This window comes from Amia ocellicauda, unplaced genomic scaffold (genome assembly GCF_036373705.1).
Source record: "Amia ocellicauda isolate fAmiCal2 unplaced genomic scaffold, fAmiCal2.hap1 HAP1_SCAFFOLD_168, whole genome shotgun sequence".
NCBI lineage: Eukaryota > Metazoa > Chordata > Actinopteri > Amiiformes > Amiidae > Amia > Amia ocellicauda.
In genome coordinates, this window is record NW_027102731.1 from 35,623 (window position 1) to 54,653 (window position 19,031).

At 46.7% G+C, this 19,031-nt stretch overlaps 5 non-coding genes and 10 pseudogenes across 5 annotated transcripts; all 15 read left to right on the forward strand.

The window, feature by feature from the left end:
- The first annotated feature begins 14,117 nt into the window (after positions 1 to 14,117).
- On the forward strand, positions 14,118 to 14,236 carry LOC136723690 (uncharacterized; annotated as a pseudogene).
- Positions 14,237 to 14,455: 219 nt separating this feature from the next.
- On the forward strand, positions 14,456 to 14,574 carry LOC136723779 (uncharacterized; annotated as a pseudogene).
- Positions 14,575 to 14,793: 219 nt separating this feature from the next.
- LOC136723814 (uncharacterized) lies at positions 14,794 to 14,912 on the forward strand (annotated as a pseudogene).
- Positions 14,913 to 15,122: 210 nt separating this feature from the next.
- On the forward strand, positions 15,123 to 15,241 carry LOC136723736 (uncharacterized; annotated as a pseudogene).
- Positions 15,242 to 15,466: 225 nt separating this feature from the next.
- Positions 15,467 to 15,585, forward strand: LOC136723851 (5S ribosomal RNA). Its single transcript, XR_010806810.1, has one exon. It is a non-coding gene; the product is annotated as a 5S ribosomal RNA (ribosomal RNA).
- A 218-nt stretch (positions 15,586 to 15,803) lies between these two features.
- LOC136723828 (5S ribosomal RNA) lies at positions 15,804 to 15,922 on the forward strand. The gene has a single exon (XR_010806789.1). It is a non-coding gene; the product is annotated as a 5S ribosomal RNA (ribosomal RNA).
- Positions 15,923 to 16,130: 208 nt separating this feature from the next.
- Positions 16,131 to 16,249, forward strand: LOC136723648 (uncharacterized; annotated as a pseudogene).
- Positions 16,250 to 16,458: 209 nt separating this feature from the next.
- LOC136723651 (uncharacterized) lies at positions 16,459 to 16,577 on the forward strand (annotated as a pseudogene).
- A 210-nt stretch (positions 16,578 to 16,787) lies between these two features.
- On the forward strand, positions 16,788 to 16,906 carry LOC136723722 (uncharacterized; annotated as a pseudogene).
- Positions 16,907 to 17,124: 218 nt separating this feature from the next.
- LOC136723817 (5S ribosomal RNA) lies at positions 17,125 to 17,243 on the forward strand. Its single transcript, XR_010806779.1, has one exon. It is a non-coding gene; the product is annotated as a 5S ribosomal RNA (ribosomal RNA).
- Positions 17,244 to 17,461: 218 nt separating this feature from the next.
- On the forward strand, positions 17,462 to 17,580 carry LOC136723687 (uncharacterized; annotated as a pseudogene).
- A 210-nt stretch (positions 17,581 to 17,790) lies between these two features.
- Positions 17,791 to 17,909, forward strand: LOC136723658 (uncharacterized; annotated as a pseudogene).
- Positions 17,910 to 18,120: 211 nt separating this feature from the next.
- LOC136723652 (uncharacterized) lies at positions 18,121 to 18,239 on the forward strand (annotated as a pseudogene).
- A 210-nt stretch (positions 18,240 to 18,449) lies between these two features.
- LOC136723646 (5S ribosomal RNA) lies at positions 18,450 to 18,568 on the forward strand. Its single transcript, XR_010806763.1, has one exon. It is a non-coding gene; the product is annotated as a 5S ribosomal RNA (ribosomal RNA).
- A 219-nt stretch (positions 18,569 to 18,787) lies between these two features.
- Positions 18,788 to 18,905, forward strand: LOC136723846 (5S ribosomal RNA). Its single transcript, XR_010806806.1, has one exon. It is a non-coding gene; the product is annotated as a 5S ribosomal RNA (ribosomal RNA).
- The last annotated feature ends 126 nt before the right edge of the window (positions 18,906 to 19,031 follow it).

Here is a 19,031-nt window from a genome sequence, read left to right on the forward strand (position 1 = left end):
GCCTGACATATCTGCCATGTATGACCCTGCCCCTTGGTTTGTCCCACATCCTCCCCCCCAGCTGCGACCCCATAGGTCGAGCGACAGCCGCAAAAAAGCATGCACCCGGGACAGCCCATCAACATTCCCCATGGCCTTCCCTGGCCTGTGCTGCAGGGTGAAATGAAAATGTTGGAGACTCAAAAACCACCTCATCACACGGGCATTCCTGTCTTTCGAACGATGCATCCAAGTGAGGGGGGCATGGTCAGTGATCAGGGTGAAGTGCCTGCCCAACAAATAGTATCGAAGACTGTCCAAAGCCCACTTCACTGCCAAACATTCTTTTTCAACTACCAAATAATTTATTTCATTGGATTCCAACTTTCTGCTAAGGAACAACACCGGGTGTTCGTGATCACCCATTCTTTGGGACAAAACCACTCCGATCCCCACCTCAGAGGCGTCCGTCTGGACTATAAATTCTTTCTGAAAGTCAGGTACCATTAAAACGGGGTTGCGGCAGAGCGCCTCCTGTAGGCTCCGGAAAGCCCGGTTTGCTGTATCACCCCATCTAACCATATTGGGTTCTGTAGCCTTAGTCATATCAGTCAGAGGGGCCGCTAAGGTAGCATAGTTGGGAATAAACCTCCGGTAATACCCAGTTAACCCTAAAAATGCCCTAACCTGCTTTTTATTGACAGGCCTAGGCCAAGAGTTTATGGCTTCAACCTTGGATATTTGGGGTTTCACCATACCCCTCCCTACTGTATAGCCCAAGTATTTGGCCTCTTCCAACCCCAAATTGCATTTGGTTGGATTAGCCATCAGGCCTGCTGCATGTATTGAATCCAATACCGCTTGGAGCTGAGACAAATGTGATTCCCAATCTGGACTGTGAATGACCACATCATCTAAATATGCTGCCGCATACGTCCTGTGTGGTCTAAGTATGTGGTCCATCAACCTTTGAAAGGTGGCAGGAGCACCATGCAGGCCAAAGGGCATCACTGTGTAGTGAAACAGACCATCTGGGGTTGCAAAGGCTGTTTTTTCTTTGGCACCCGGGGTCAAGGGAATCTGCCAGTAGCCCTTGGCTAAGTCAATAGTTGAAATATAGCGAGCATTCCCAATATTCTCTAACAATTCATCTACTCGGGGCATTGGGTATGCATCAAACTTTGAAATTTCATTAACCTTTCTAAAATCATTACAGAATCTCCAGGAGCCATCAGGTTTGGAAACCATGACTATAGGGCTGGACCACTCACTGTGGGATTCTTCAATAACCCCTGCCTCCAGCATTTCCTTAACCTCATTTCTAATAGTGTTCCTGCGAGCTTCTGGTACCCTGTAAGGCCTCATATTTACCTTCTTTCCTGGGAGAGACACAATGTTGTGAGAGACTAAATGGGTACGCCCCGGTATGCCTGAGAAAACTTCCCTATTACGTATTATCAAGTCGTTCACCTCCTTCAACTGGTCAGGTGACAAGGCAGCTGCAATATTCACCTTCGGTGTCCCTAGTGGCTGAGGGGGGTAAGTCAACATCAACACTTCCCTGTCCTTCCAGGCTTTTATTAAGTTGACATGATATATTTGTTCTGGGGGTCGGCGGCCGGGTTGCTGAACCTTATAGTTCACTTCCCGTATTCGCTCTATAATCTCATAAGGTCCCATCCACGTAGCCAGAAATTTACATTCTACAGTGGGAACCAACACCAACACCCTATCACCAGGCTGGAACACCCTCAGTGTAGCCTGACGATTATAGGCGAATTGTTGGTGTTCCTGTGCCTGCCTTAGGTGCTCTCTCACAATGGGAGTGACTGTGGCTATTCTCTCTTGCATAGCATTGATGTGCTCGACTACACTCCGGAAAGGAGTGGACTCGTGTTCCCACGTTTCACGGGCTATGTCTAATATCCCCCTGGGGTGCCTCCCATATAACAGTTCAAAAGGCGAAAAGCCCAGGGAAGCCTGTGGGACTTCCCTAATGGCAGACATCAAGTAGGGCAGCATGAATTCCCAATTTTTCCCATCCTTATCGATTACCTTTCTTAGCATGGACTTCAGGGTCCTATTAAATCTCTCAACCAACCCATCTGTTTGTGGGTGGTAGACTGATGTTCTCAACTGCTTAACCTGCAACAATTTACACAGATCGGTCATAACCTTAGACATAAAGGGTGTGCCCTGATCTGTTAATATCTCCCTCGGTATCCCCACCCTACTACACATCAACATTAGCTCTTTTGCAATACCTTTTGAAGCCATGGTCCGCAGTGGAATGGCTTCTGGGTACCTGGTGGCATAATCCAAAATAACCAGTATATACTGATGCCCTCTGGCTGATTTCGGGAGAGGTCCCACCACATCCATAGCTATCCTAGCAAAGGGGGTCTCTATGATGGGCAAAGGGACCAGTGGGCTTCTGAAGGCTGGTTTAGGAGCATGTAGTTGACATTCAGGACATGAGCTACAATGTTCTGTCACGTCTGCATGTACGCCTGGCCAGTAAAACCTCCTCAGGAGTCTATCCTTGGTTTTGTCCATCCCCAGATGTCCCCCCAGGATATGCCCATGTGCCAGATTGAGAACTGTTCGTCTGAATGGGGTGGGAACTAGCAATTGCTCCACAATGTCCACCCCTATCTTATTTACACGGTACAATAGGTCATTTTTTACCATAAAATAAGGATAAGCTGTTGGCGGGTCTGCAGTAGTCATAGGGGTCCCATTTACTACCTTCACATTTTCTTTAGCATAGTGTAGAGTGAGATCTCGCACCTGTGCGCTGCCAAAATCAGTGGGGAGTCCCTCTAACACTGACACTTCTACATTGTCAGCTTCAGGGGTCTCTATGAATGGATTCTCACCCACCCTGCTAGTGCTGGGTTCCTCACCCTCCATAGGGTCATCTACGTCACTACATTCCACCCTTATGTTTTCAGTTTAATTTTCCCCAACCAAAACCTTCACTGTCGACTCAACTGGAACCAGGTCTACTTTTAGCTCTAGTTGTGGGATCGAGGCAACTTCTGGCTTACAGTTTTCAGTGTGCATTTCCAATTTACTATGTTTTCTATCTAGTTTTCCAAAATTAGGAAAATATCGTCCCAGTATCACATCATATGGCATGTTGGGTACCACACCGACTTCGTAATCTAGTTTCCCGGCCTCTGTCTGTATGTTTACAAGGGCTGTGGGATAGGGGCGTGTGTCACCATGTGTGCATGTGATACTGAGCTCCTGATGTCTATCCAGCTTGTTGGTCGCTACTAATTTTTCTGTGACCAGTGTAACCATACTGCCAGAGTCGAGTAGAGCAGCCACTTCTTTCTCATCGACTATCACTGTACACATGTGTTTTGGATTAGGTACTCCGCCTATGAAAACATCCGTCCCAACAGGGCAGGCATAAAATACCGGTTTCTCTTTCCCCATATCACACACATTACATTGCATTGGTTCCTCTCTACCTGGGCAGTGGGCCGCAATATGTCCTACTTTGTCACAATTGTAGCAGACAATTGGTTGTGATGGTGACCCCCTATAACCCTTAGTCTCGGCTTTAGGCCCCACCTTTGCCCCCCCCATTCTTGCTCTTTTCTTCCAACCCAGCGCGTCATGTTTCCCAGAGTACTTTGGAACCATCTTACCCGGTCCGCTGGTTCGTCATGGCCTGGGGAACGAGTTTTTAACCTCCGGTACATGCTCTGCTGCTCCGGCTGTATAGAACCGCTCTACAATGGCCACCAAGGTGTCAGCGGACAGCACCTCATTCTGGCCAACCCAGCGTCGAACGTCCTTGGGCAAACAGCGTTGGTAGTTGTCAAGGACTATGGCCTCCACCACCTCGGCTGATGAATGGACCTCTGGCTGTAGCCATTTCCTGGCCAGATGGATCAGATCAAACATCTGCGTTCGGATTGGTTGTCCTGGTTGGTAGGCCCACTGCTGAAACCGATGTGCCCTCACTGCGGTGGTCACGCCCAATCGGGTCATTATCTCCGCTTTCAATTTATCATAGTCCTGGGCGTCCTTCAGCTCCAGATCAAAGTACGCTTTCTGTGCATCCCCTGCCAGATAAGGTGCCACAAGCCCTGCCCAGGAATCTTTTGGCCATCCCTCTCTCTGCTGTCCTCTCAAAGGTCATAAGGAAGGCCTCAACATCGTCCTGTTTTGTCATTTTCTGCAGAAAGTGATTGGTGCGGGGAGTGGAATGGGTTGCAGCCCCCTGTGGCCCAATCCTGGTTGCAAGTGCTTCAACACTCTCTTTCAGCTCTTTAGTCACCTTTTCCTGCTCTTCTCTAAACATTTTATTTGTATCATGCTGGACCTGCAGTGCTTCCTGATGCATCCGCATAGCATCCTGGTGAGCCACCTGCTGCACCCTGGTCGCTTCCTGTTGGGCTATTACAGCCTGTAGTTTTATTTTTTTTGGATAAAAAAATTCACTCAGCCAGTCTGGGTTTCATGAGGTGCTGCCCGCATTCTACACCAAATGTGACAAAACGCCTTGGCTGTACACATGTGCGGGTCTTCTCTGTGATCTTCTTAGGAGTAAAAACCAGTCATGACCCAGGGAGGAGGTTGCAAATACAGGGCTGTGCCTGTATGTTTACTTCAAACAAAACAAATCTGAAAACAAAACCTAACTCACACTGGAGTTGTAACTAATCTTACATAATCATTCTATTTTAAACAAAGTCTGGAATAAATAAGTCTTGGCTTTCTCCTTATGAGCTACCTCTGTTTTCCAGATAACTCACCCTATTGTCTCTCACTTCTCTCTCTCTCAGGCCCGCCTTATATACCTGGTGAATAATTGAGGAAGTAACACCAAGTGACCACATTAGGTGCTAGAATGGCTGCCTGAGGGTTTCTGGGGAGTGTAGTTGCCTAGGGTCGGTATTCTACCCTAGAGTACACACCTTGCAGCAGACCTGGCCTGACATATCTGCCATGTATGACCCTGCCCCTTGGTTTGTCACAATACATACATACATACATATACACGGAAAATAAATAATAGAATTATGAATCACAATAAGATGTAATGACGTACAGAAAAAGAAAATGTAATAAAATGTGATCTTTAATACATACAAATAAAGAAAATAGGTATACCATTTCCAGATTCCTTTTTTGAAATACAATGACATGCATTACAAACGAGTATTTACATTATATTTACAGCCGGTGCTCGTGTGTCACTGTGTCCCTCAGGCTGTGGTTGGCGCTGACATATTGGGCAGAATGTGTCCCTTATTTTGGGCTAAAGCTTTCTGTGGAGGGGAACGTGGATCAGTTTGTACCATTTTTGGGAGGATCTGCCTTGTTGGGGCGGAGCTGTGATCCAGGTGAACAGCAGATCGGGCATAGGTGGGCATGTGGGCAGAGGAGTAGGAAGGCCGGTCAAGCAAATAAGCTTGCTAAGGTACACAGCAGCAGCAAGCAGCCCCCCCATCCAGCCAGCCAGCCAGTCTGGCTGGCAGTGACTGAGTGGTTGACAGACGGCAAGCAACGGAATGTTCATGCTCTGTGATGTCATAGCAGTCAGCTGAGAGAGGCTTGTGATGTCATCGCTGAGCTGGCTGGCTGGCTGGCTGGCTGGCTGTGTGTGTGTCTGTGTGTGTGTGTGTGTGTGTGTGTGTGTGTGTGTCTGTTTGTGTTTGTCAGTCTGTCTGTCTCTCTCTCTCTCTCTCTCTCTCCCTCTCAATTCAATTCATTTGTATTGTCAAAGCAATTGGACATACATACATACATACATACATGCTAGAAAATCATTACTATGTTATCTTAAAGGCTAACTAAGCAGAACATATTTCATTATAGAACAGAGTTCATAGATCTACACATGGTTTTAAGGAACAGGCACGTAGGTCATACCGTTTGACATTGTCTCCAAGGTTCTCATCGTAAATAACAAACAGAAATCAAACTACCTTATGGCCGCCTGACCTTCTAGCTTGACCTTATCTTTCTTAAGTATACAAGAGAGCAAAACGGGTTTGAGAAAATAATTTCTAACTTTCCTTCCATACAATAATACATACATACATACATACATACGGAAAATAAATAATAGAATTATGAATCTCAATATAATGTAATGAAGTACAGAAAAAGAAAATGTAATAAAATGTGATCTTTAATACATTCAAATAAAGAAAATAGGTTTACTATTTCCAGATTCCTTTTTGAAATACAATGACATGCATAACAAACGAGTATTTACATTATATTTACAGCCGGTGCTCGTGTGTCACTGTGTCCCTCAGGCTGTGGTAGGCGCTGACATAATGGGCAGCCAGGGTGGCTGTGTGTCCCTCCACCAGGAGGACTGAGCGTTTTTCTTTTTTCTCAGTTTTGTCACAGGTTGGGTGGGCATTCGTTATGTTGTTACAGAATGTGTCCCTTATTTTGGGCTAAAGCTTTCCGTGGAGGGGAACGTGGATCAGTTTGTACCATTTTTGGGAGGATCTGCCTTGTTGGGGCGGAGCTGTGATCCAGGTGAACAGTAGATCGGGCTTAGGTGGGCATTTGGGCATAGGAGTAGGAAGGCCGGTCAGGCAAATTAGCTTGCTAAGATACGCAGCAGCAGCAAGCAGCCCCCCCATCCAGCCAGCCAGCCAGTCTGGCTGGCAGTGACTGAGTGGTTGACAGACGGCAAGCAACGGAATGTACGTGCTCTGTGATGTCATAGCAGTCAGCTGAGAGAGGCTCGTGATGTCATGGCTGAGCTGGCTGGCTGTCTGGCTGGCTGGCTCTGTGTGTGTGTGTGTGTGTGTGTGTGTGTGTGTGTGCGTGTGTCTGTCTGTCTGTCAATTCATTTCAATTCAATTCAAAGGTGCTTTATTGGCATGATCTATCACAATATTGCCAAAGCAGATACAAATGTTCTATCAATCAAGACAAAACATTGCAATACAAGATTCAGTGGAACAAATATAGTACACATTGAAATAAAATTAAGTAGGATATAAACCATATTTGTTGTTTGTATCAAAATTTGTGTCATGACATCAGAAAAATCACTGTTTTTATTTTGTTTTGCAAATGGAGTGCCACAGGCTGGTGTCTACACACTGTCTCGCAGGCTGTGGCAGGTGGATACATATTGCGCTGCTAAGAAGGCAGTGCGCTCCTCCTCTCCCAGCAGGACGGGGAGTTTGCAGCAATCGGGGATCATGCTGAACTCAGGGATATGCATTTTTAATATTTTAAAGTATGTCTCCCTGATTTTTGTGTATTTAGGGCAGGACAGCAGGAAATGCGCCTGTGTTTCGACCTCCCCTAGGTCACACTGGCTGCACAGCCGCTCTTCTCTGGCAACCCAGAATTTTCTGTAGCGGCCTTTTTCAATGGCGAGGCTGTGGTCACTGAGCCTGTATTTAGTTAGATTTTGTCTCTCTTTTATATTTTGGATTTTTAAGTATTCAGCCAATGTAATGTTTCTATTCAGGGCCCGGTAGCATTCCAATTTGTTTTGTAATTCTAATTCGTGTCTCTAATCTTTTGTGTATTTGCTTTTCAGGTACATGTCAATTTTCCCAATTGTTGTTGTTTTGGTCATTGTGTGTTCGGGCTCTGTGAGCCTCAGAGCCGTGGGGGCGTTTCTGTGTACGTGTAAGATGTTTTTATTAAATTCTAGGTGGAATATTTCCATGGGGCTTTTGTCCCAATTGTTGTTATTGAGGTTCATGAGGGGACCCCACACTTCGCTCCCATATAGCAGGATTGGTTGGATGATGGAGTTTAATATTTTAATCCAAATAGTTATTGGTATTGTTGTTTTCCCAAATTGTGTCTTTATGGCATAAAATGCCCGGCGTGCCTTGTCTTTTAATGCGTTTATAGCCAGGCTGAAGCTCCCTGACGCACTGATGGTCAGGCCAAGGTAGTTGTATCTGGTGCAGTGCTCTAATCCAGTGCTGCCCAGAGTGAAGCGGTACCTGTTTCCCTGAGATGGGGCTTTTTTCTGGAAAACCATAACTCTGGTCTTGTCCAGATTGACTGCCAGGGCCCATTTCTGACAGTACTGCTCTAGCAGCGCCAGGTTCTGCTGAAGCCCCTGCTCTGTGGGCGACAGCAGCACCAGGTCGTCTGCGTAGAGCAGGAACTTGATCTCTGTGTCATGGAGAGTTAGGCTGCGGGCGTCAGACTGCTCCAACACTGTGGCCAACTCGATGATGTAGATGTTGAACAGTGTTGGACTCAGACTGCAGCCCTGTCTCACTCCCCGCCCCTGAGTGAAGAACTCTGTTCTTGAGTTGCCAATTTGAACTCCGCATTTGTTTTCAGAATACATTGATTTAATGATGTCATAAACTTTACCCCCTACACCACTCTGTAGAAGTTTATAAAATAATCCCTTGTGCCAGATTGAGTCAAATGCCTTTCTAAAGTCTACAAAACAGGCAAATATTTTTCCTTTATTGTTTTGGGTATATTTATTTATGAGGGTGTGTAGAGTGTAAATATGATCGGTTGTGCTGTGTTTTGGTAGGAAGCCAATCTGACTCTTATTCAGGACACTGTGCTTGGTAAGGAAGGCCAGTATCTGGGTGTTGATGATACTGCAGAACACCTTCCCCAGGTTACTGCTCACACAGCTGCCCCAGTAGTTATTGGGGTCTAATTTGTCTCCACTTTTAAAAATCGGGGTGATCAATCCTTGATTCCCGACCTCAGGGAAACACCCGGCTCTCAGCACCAGGTTAAAGAGTTTGAGCAGAGCCTCCTGCAGCTGCGGGCTGCTGTGCTTCAGCATCTCAGGGCTGATGCTGTCGGGGCCGCTGGCTTTCCTGGGTTTGAGGATTTTGAGTTGATGTTTTAGTTCCTGTATTGTAAATGGGTTATCTAAGGGATTTTGGTTATTCTTAATGATTTCTTCCAATTTATTTAGGTTTTTTAATATTTTAACCTGTTCTGGCTTTGGATTGTTTTCAACATTTTGGTAAAGTTTTTCAAAGTGTGTTTTCCAGATTTCTCCATTTTGAATTGGTATTTCATTTTTTGTTTTTGGGGTATTTATTCTGCCCATATAGTGGTCTTTTTTCTTACTGAGGAGTTGCTTGTAGTGCCGCAGGGCCTGGCAGTAGCTGAGGCGAGCCTCCTGGTTGTCGGGCTCTCTGTGTTTAGTGTTGGAGAGATGTCTCAGGTGTTTCCTAGAAGTTTCACACTCCTGGTCACACCACTGTTCTTTTTTTCTTTTAGACGATTTCATATTTTGGTTTTTAATTGTTTTAATGTTTGATTTTAAAGCCAGTCTCTCAAATATTTCATTCAGTGTTTTGGTGGCTGAGTTTATTCCGTTTTGGTTTATTTGATAGTGTGAGGATTGATATCTGTCTAACATGTTTTCAATCTCATCACTATTCAGGGCTCTTGTGTAGTTCTCTGTGCTGGGCTCTGACCATCTCTAACTGGGTGGCAGGGAGACCAGTTTTGTGGGAAGTTTGGCTCTGACTTGTGGCTGCGCTGATCTTTTTAGGTAAAGTGTTATTTGGCTGTGGTCTGATAGTGGAGATTGTTGTCTGACTATAAACGCATTGTTGGCTTGTGGGTCCAGGTCAGTTATGGCGTAGTCCACCACACTGCTGCCCAGAGCCGAGCAGTATGTGAATCTCCCCAGAGAGTACCCCCTGGTCCTGCCATTGATGATATATAGACCCAGGCTTTTACATAGGCGCACTACCTGCTTCCTGCTCTTGTTTACCACGCTGTCGTGGCTGTGTCAGTGTGGAGGTGTGTGTGTGGCACAGCGGGGAGTCTCCGAACAGGTGTGTGTTCCCCTCTGTATTGATGTAGTCCATCTCTCTGCCAGTCCTGGCATTGAGATCGCCACACAGCAGTACAGAGCCCAGGGTCTGGAAGTGGCAGATTTCGTTTTGAAGCTCATGAAAGCCTTCCTCATTATAGTAGGGGGAGTCTGCGGGTGGCATATAAATTGCACATAGGTATATATCTGTGTTATTTTGTAGGGTGTCTTTTCTGATTTTCATCCACAGGTGTGTGTCTCCTCTCTGTACTGGGCATAGGGCTGCTCGGAGCTCCTCCCTGTACCACACGATAATCCCCCACGAGGCCCTGCCACACCTGACTTTGGGTTTTTTATAGGAGGGCACAATCAGCTCCCTGTATCCATTGTATCCATCCAGTGTATAGACATATCTGCACAGCACCAAGTCTCTACAAGAATGAAAACATCTGAACTATTTACAGTGTTGATCAGTTCAGGGCCTGTGCTCTTCATTCCAAAAGTTGAGGAGCGTAAACCCTGCATATTCCAACTGCTTATTTTAAAGGACATGTTAATATATTTTATTATACTTGTCTCTTCTACATAAGAAAGTTTAATTTGTGGTCTACAACTGATATTATATTACTATTAATAATTATATATGGATATACATAATAATCACACAAAGATTTTATCTTTGCATCAAAATATCAGAATAATTAAATCACATTTTTTCTTACTCTCCATCTCCACAACCATATATATGTGTGTTGAGGCTCAGTTAACTCAGCAGTGTGGTACAGATGACACTGAGGAGTTGCCTTATCTGGGCCAGCTGGGCAGCATCGGGCCTCCAGGCTCTGGAAGCCGCTGCTGCGTGGCTGTGTGGCTGTGCTGGTCCCCGGCTGTCCGCTCTGCTGTGCTGGACGGGCCCTCTGGGGATGGGGGGGTGGGGAATGGGGCCGCGGGGTCTCAGGGGCTGGGGCTGGGGTGGAGCCGGTGGCTGGGGATGTGGCCGGGGGCTGGGGGGGTTGCTCCTGGTCTCGAGGTGGGGGTGTGTGGGGTTTCGGCCCAGGGTTGTGTCCTTGAGGACCTTTGAGATGATCCTCACACCCGTCTTGTTGAGGTGGACGTGGTCATACAGGTGATGTGGCTGGATGTCTCAGTGGTGTGCCAGGTGGACGTTGGGGAGGAGGGCACATCTTCGGGACACTTCTGCGTTGATGGCCTGGATGATGTGCAGGGGCACGTCTGTGCGGGGCAGCAGTGTGGAGATGGAAATTTTGGCAGTTGGGAATTCCTCTGTGGCTTTCGTTGCTACCTGTCTCAGGGCTGAGGCCACATCGCCCCTGCGGGCACTCAGGTCGTTAGTGCCGGTGTGGATGAGGATGTGTTTGACTTGGCAAAGCCTCCTCTTGGAGAGCAGCTCCAGGGCTCTCTGTGCTGTGGAGCACCAAAGCTTTTTCACTTTTCGCCCAGGGAAGAGGCGCCTCTCAACCAGGAACTTCCCATTGGATTCGCTCAGAATGACCACCTCTGTGTTGCCCTGCCACTCCGGGTTTGCGTCGGGAGTGGTGGGGGCAGCGGGTGTGTTTTGGGGGAGTGGCGTTTCAGGGGGTTGTGTATTAGTGGCAGGTCTGGTGATAGTGGGTGTGTCAGGAGTGGTGGGGAGTGTGGGTGGATCAGTGGGTGCGTCAGGGGTTGGAGGTGTTGTGGGGTCAGTGCAGTGCAGTCTCTGTGCTCCAGTGATGTGTAGCTCCTCTCTTAGCTCCTCCAGCTGGCTCTGCAGGCTCCTTAGCTGGCTGTGCTGGGGTGTCCAGGTCAGCTCCTCCCTCGCTCTGCGCAGCTCCGTCCTCAGGGTTTGGCTCTGCTCCTCCAGGTCTCTCACTGCTGCTCTCAGCTCATGGATCTCAGCCTTGTGCTGCATCTTTAGTCTGTGCATCTCATCCCGGAGCTGATCGCACAAGGAGGTCTGGGCCAGGGTGCTCAAGGTCTGCTCCCTGAACTCCGCAAACTCCAGCTCCAGCACTGATAGGCATTCCTTTAGTGTTTTAATGTTGCTGGAGAGTTTTGGGGAGACAGGGGGGCAGTCTGTGGGAGATGGGGCACTGTCTGGCTCCGTGTGGCTGGGGGCAGACTGCAGGGTGGCCGGCTCTGGCTCTTGTTTCTCTACCTCAGTCTGCTGCTTTGAGGTGTGGAAGCCGAGAGCTAATTGGTCCAGGCTGCTCTCGCTGCCCTGCACCATGATGGTCCCGTTGTGGTATACATTAAAAGTGAGCATCACACTGTCTGTGTCTTTCTCTACCAGCACTGAGATCTGCCTGCCTCTGCTAATGCCCCTCTTGTTGTTATTGGGGTATGTCTGGCACAGGGTTTTGTGAAAGGCGGTGTAGAACAGTAGATTGTTCTTGACCCTGTTTTCTCCTTTACCGGTGTAGTCTAGGATGAGGGTCTAAGGAGATGCTCTCATCACAGCTTGTTTGTAGTCCTTCTTAGCCTGTGCAGAGCGAATGTCTTCAGGGTATCGGATTTCAAAAGGCAGCTCTGCAGTCAGACTGCTGTTCGATAGATTTCTATCAGTCTCAGTGGCAGTTGGGCTCTCTCCTACTGTCACTCTATTCAAATCGGAGCTCTGCATTTTCATTGGCTGAGTCAACTACTGAGAATGCTTATTTATTTTATTAATACATATTTTTTTGTTTAATTATTTGTCTCTTACCTCCAATTCTTGTCTTAAGCTTTTCTCTTCTGAACTGTCTCTCTGCTTTCTTCTTTTTGTGTTTCTCTTAAAATTATTATTTTTTGAATACTTTTTCTTCTGAATTTCTATTCCATGTCTTCTGTGTATGTTTATAGTGCTATATATTCATTTGTAAATCACAAATTAAATCCGCTTATGTATAAAAACAAATGTTTTTTAGGAGCTCATATTCCTCTCTCTCTCTCTCTCTCTCTCTCTCTCTCTCTCTCTCTCTCTCTCTCTCTCTCTCTCTCAATTCATTTCATTTGTATTGTCAAAGCAATTGGACATACATACACATACATACATATACACTCACCTAAAGGATTATTAGGAACACCTGTTCAATTTCTCATTAATGCAATTATCTAATCAACCAATCACATGGCAGTTGCTTCAATGCATTTAGGGGTGTGGTCCTGGTCAAGACAATCTCCTGAACTCCAAACTGAATGTCTGAATGGGAATGAAAGGTGATTTAAGCAATTTTGAGCGTGGCATGGTTGTTGGTGCCAGACGGGCCGTTCTGAGTATTTCACAATCTGCTCAGTTACTGGGATTTTCACGCACAACCATTTCTAGGGTTTACAAAGAATGGTGTGAAAAGGGAAAAACATCCAGTATGCGGCAGTCCTGTGGGCGAAAATGCCTTGTTGATGCTAGAGGTCAGAGGAGAATGGGCCGACTGATTCAAGCTGATAGAAGAGCAACTTTGACTGAAATAACCACTCGTTACAAACGAGGTATGCAGCAAAGCATTTGTGAAGCCACAACACGTACAACCTTGAGGCGGATGGGCTACAACAGCAGAAGACCCCACCGGGTACCACTCATCTCCACTACAAATAGGAAAAAGAGGTGAGACATTCAGATGGTAGAGTCAGAATTTGGCGTAAACAGAATGAGAACATGGATCCATCATGTCTTGTTACCACTGTGCAGGCTGGTGGTGGTGGTGTAATGGTGTGGGGGATGTCTTCTTGGCACACTTTAGGCCCCTTAGTGCCAATTGGTCATCGTTTAAATGCTACGGCCTACCTGAGCATTGTTTCTGACCATGTCCATCCCTTCTTGACCACCATGTACCCATCCTCTGATGGCTACTTCCAGCAGGATAATGCACCATGTCACAAAGGTCGAATCATTTCAAATTGGTTTCTTGAACATGACAATGAGTTCACTGTACTAAACTGGCCCCCACAGTCACCAGATCTCAACCCAATAGAGCATCTTTGGGATGTGGTGGAACGGGAGCTTCGTGCCCTGGATGTGCATTCCACAAATCTCCATCAACTGCAAGATGCTATCCTATCAATATGGGCCAACATTTCTAAAGAATGCTTTCAGCACCTTGTTGAAGCAATGCCACGTAGAATTAAAGCAGTTCTGAAGGCGAAAGGGGGTCAAACACAGTATTAGTATGGTGTTCCTAATAATCCTTTAGGTGAGTTCATCGTAGCTCTTAAAACTCTCTTTCTGTCTGGAGGAGATATAATTGAAGTATTGTACACGTACCCGGCTACCTTCAACACCCTTTCCTGCACTGATATTTTTCCCTCCATTTTCCTTTTTTTTTTGTTTTTTTTTGCTGGAAGTTCCGTCAATACCCGCCAGCCTTTAAGAGACATCATGCAGCCAGGCCTCTTGGCTTGTGGCCACACCGTCCTGAATGCGCCCAATCTCGTCAGATTTCGGAAGTTAAACGGGGCAGGGCCTGGTCAGTACTTGGATGGGAGACCTCCTAGAAATACCAGGTGCTGCAAGCTTTTTACGTCTCCTGGGTAACTTCATCGTAGCTCTTAATACTCTCTTTCTGTCTCCAGGAGATATAATTGAAGAAGTGTACACGTACCCGGCTACTTTCAACACCCTTTCCTGCACTGATATTTTTCCCTCCTTTTTTCTTTTTTTTTTTTTTTTTTCTTGCTGGAAATTCCGTCAATACCCGCCAGCCTTTAAGAGACATCATGCAGCCAGACATCTCCTCTTGCGGCCACACCGTCCTGAACGTGCCCGATCTTGTCAGATCTCGGAAGCTAAACGGGGCAGGACCTGGTCAGTACTTAAATGTGAGACCTCCAGGAAATACCAGGTGCTGCCAGCTTTTTACGTCTCCTGGGGAACTTCATCGTAGCTCTTTATACTCTCTTTCTGTCTGGAGAAGATATAATTGAAGAATTGTACACGTACCCGGCTACTTTCAACACCCTTTGCTGCACTGGTATTTTTCCCTCCTTTTTTCTTTTTTTTTTTTTTTTTTCTTGCTGGAAATTCCGTCAATACCCGCCAGCCTTTAAGAGACATCATGCAGCCAGACATCTCCTCTTGCGGCCACACCGTCCTGAACGTGCCCGATCTTGTCAGATCTCGGAAGCTAAACGGGGCAGGACCTGGTCAGTACTTAAATGTGAGACCTCCAGGAAATACAAGGTGCTGCCAGCTTTTTACGTCTCCTGGGGAACTTCATCGTAGCTCTTTATACTCTCTTTCTGTCTGGAGAAGATATAATTGAAGAATTGTACACGTACCCGGCTACTTTCAACACCCTTTGCTGCACTGGTATTTTTCCCTCTATTTTTCTTTTTTTTTTTTGCTGCCAGTTCCGTCAATACCCGCCAGCCTTTAAGAGACATCATGCAGCCAGGCCTCTCGGCTTGCGGCCACACCATCCTGAACGCGCCCGATCTCGTCAGATCTCGGAAGCTAAACGGGGCAGGACCTGGTCAGTACATGAATGTGAGACCTCCTGGAAATACCTCGTGCTGCAAGCTTTTACGTCTCCTGGGTAACTTTATTGTAGCTCTTAATACTCTCTATCTGTCTGGAGGAGATATAATTGAAGTATTGTACACGTACCCAGCTACTGTCAACACCCTTTGCTGCACTGATATTTTTCCATCCATTTTTTTTTTTTTTTTTTTTTTTTTTTTTTTTTTGCTGGAAATTCCGTCAATACCCGCCAGCCTATAAGAGACATCATGCAGCCAGGCATCTCGGCTTGCGGCCACACCATCCTGAACTCGCCCGATCTCGTCAGATCTTGGAAGCTAAACGGGGCAGGACCTGGTCAGTACTTGGATGGGAGACCTCCTGGAAATACCTGGTGCTGCAAGCTTTTTACGTCTCCTGTGAAACTTCATCGTAGCTCTTAATACTCTCTATCTGTCTGGAGGAGATATAATTGAAGTATTGTACACGTACCCGGCTACTTTCAACACCCTTTCCTGCACTGATATTTTTACCTCCATTTTCCTTTTTTTTTTGTTTTTTTTTGCTGGAAGTTCCGTCAATACCCGCCAGCCTTTAAGAGACATCATGCAGCCAGGCCTTTTGGCTTGCGGCCACACCGTCCTGAACGCGCCCGATCTCGTCAGATCTCGGAAGGTAAAAGGGGCAGGGCCTGGTCAGTACTTGGATGGGTGACCTCCTGGAAATACCTGGTGCTGCAAGCTTTTTTGTCTCCTGGGTAACTTCATCGTAGCTCTTAGTACTCTCTTTCTGTCTGGAGGAGATATAATTGAAGTATTGTACACGTACCTGGCTACTTTCAACAGCCTTTGCTGCACTGATATTTTTCCCTCCATTTTTCTTTTTTTTTTTGCTGGAAGTTCCGTCAATATCCGCCAACCTTTAAGAGACATCATGCAGCCAGGCCTCTCGGCTTGTGGCCACACCGTCCTGAATGCGCCCGATCTCGTAAGATCTCGGAAGCTAAACGGGGCAGGGCCTGGTCAGTACTTGGATGGCTGACCTCCTAGAAATACCAGGTGCTGCAAGCTTTTTACGTCTCCTGGGTAACTTCATCGTAGCTCTTAATACTCTCTTTCTGTCTGGAGGAGACATAATTGAAGAATTGTACACATACCCGGCTACTTTCAACACCCATTGCTGCACTGGAATTTCTCCCTCCATTTCTCTTTTTTTTTTTGCTGGATGTTCCGTCAAAACCCGCCAACCATTAAGAGACATCATGCAGCCCGGCCTCTTGGCTTGCAGCCACACCGTCCTGAACGCCCCCGATCTCATCAGATCTTGGAATTTAAACGGGGCAGGGCCTGGTCAGTACTTGGATGGGTGACCTCCTGGAAATGCCAGGTGCTGCAAGCTTTTTACGTCTCCTGGGTAACTTCATCGTAGCTCTTAATACTCTCTATCTGTCTGGAGGAGATATAATTGAAGAATTGTACACGTACCCGGCTACTTTCATCACCCTTTCCTGCACTGGTATATTTCCCTCTATTTTTCTTTTTTTTTTTTGCTGGCAGTTCCGTCAATACCCGCCAGCCTTTAAGAGACATCATGCAGCCAGCCATCTCGGCTTGCGGCCACACCATCCTGAACGCGCCCGATCTCGTCAGATCTCGGAAACTGAACGGGGCAGGACCTGGTCAGTACTTGGATGGGAGACCTCCTGGAAATACCTGGTGATGCAAGCTTTTACGTCTCCTGGGTAACTTTATCGTAGCTCTTAATTCTCTCTTTCTGTCTGGAGGAGATATTATTGAAGAATTGTACACGTACCCGGCTACTTTCAACACCCTTTGCTGCACTGATATTTTTCCCTCCATTTTTCTATTTTTTTTTTTTTTTTTTTGCTGGAAATTCCGTCAATACCCGCCATCCTTTAAGAGACATCATGCAGCCAGGCATCTTGGCTTGCGGCCACACCATCCTGAACGCGCCCGATCTCGTCAGATCTCGGAAGCTAAACGGGGAAGGACCTGGTCAGTATTTGGTTGGGTGACTTCCTGGAAATACCAGGTGCTGCAAGCTTTTTACGTCTCCTGGGTAACTTCATCGTAGCTCTTAATACTCTCTTTCAGTCTGGAGGAGATATTATTGAAGAATTGTACACGTACCCGGCTACTTTCAACAGCCTTTGCTGCACTGATATTTTTCCCTCCATTTTTCTTTTTTTTTTTTTTTTTTTTGCTGGAAGTTCCGTCAATACCCGCCAACCTTTAAGAGACATCATGCAGCCAGGCCTCTCGGCTTGTGGCCACACCGTCCTGAATCCGCCCGATCTCGTAAGATCTCGGAAGCTAAACGGGGCAGGGCCTGGTCAGTACTTGGATGGCTGACCTCCTAGAAATACCAGGTGCTGCAAGCTTTTTACGTCTCCTGGGTAACTTAATCGTAGCTCTTAATACTCTCTTTCTGTCTGCAGGAGATATAATTGAAGAATTGTACACGTACCCGGCTACTTTCAACACCCTTTGCTGCACTGGTATTTCTCCCTCCATTTCTCTTATTTTTATTTGCTGGATGTTCCGTCAAAACCCGCCAACCATTAAGAGACATCATGCAGCCAGGCCTCTTGGCTTGCAGCCACACCGTCCTGAACGCCCCCGATCTCATCAGATCTTGGAATTTAAACGGGGCAGGGCCTGGTCAGTACTTGGATGGGTGACCTCCTGAAAATGCCAGGTGCTGCAAGCTTTTTACGTCTCCTGGGTAACTTCATCGTTGCTCTTAATACTCTCTTTCAGTCTGGAGGAGATATAATTGAAGAATTGTACACGTACCTGGCTACTTTCAACACCCTTTGCTGCACTGATATTTTTACCACCATTTCTCTTGTTTTTTATTTGCTGGATGTTCCGTCAATACCCGCCAGCCATTAAGAGACATCATGCAGCCAGGCCTCTTGGCTTGCAGCCACACCGTCCTGAACGCCCCCGATCTCATCAGATCTTGGAATTTAAACGGGGCAGGGCCTGGTCAGTACTTGGATGGGTGACCTCCTGGAAATGCCAGGTGCTGCAAGCTTTTTACGTCTCCTGGGTAACTTCATCGTAGCTCTTAATACTCTCTTTCTGTCTGGAGGAGATATAATTGAAGAATTGTACACGTACCCGGGTACTTTCAACACCCTTTGCTGCACTGGTATTTTTCCCTCTATTTTTCTTTTTTTTTTTTGCTGGCAGTTCCGTCAATACCCGCCAGCCTTTAAGAGACATCATACAGCCAGGCCTCTTGGCTTGCGGCCACACCGTCCTGAACACGCCCGATCTCGTCAGATCTCGGAAGCTAAACGGGGCAGGGCCTGGTCAGTACTTGGATGGGAGACCTCCTGGAAATACCTGGTGCTGCAAGCTTTTTACGTCTCCTGGGAAACTTCATCGTAGCTCTTAATACTCTCTATCTGTCTGGAGGAGATATAATTGAAGTATTGTACACGTACCCGGCTATTTTCAACAGCCTTTGCTGCACTGATATTTTTCCCTCCATTTTCCATTTTTTTTTTTTTTTTTTTTGCTGGAAGTTCCGTCAATACCCGCCAGCCTTTAAGAGACATCATGCAGCCAGGCCTCTTGGCTTGCGGCCACACCGTCCTGAGCGCGCCCGATCTCGTCAGATCTCGGAAGCTAACGGGGCAGGGCCTGGTCAGTACTTGGATGGGTGACCTCCTGGAAATACCAGGTGCTGCAAGCTTTTTACGTCTCCTGGGTAACTTCATCGTAGCTCTTAATACTCTCTCTCTGTCTGGAGGAGATATAATTGAAGTATTGTACACGTATCCAGCTACTTTCAACACCCTTTCCTGCACTGATATTTTTC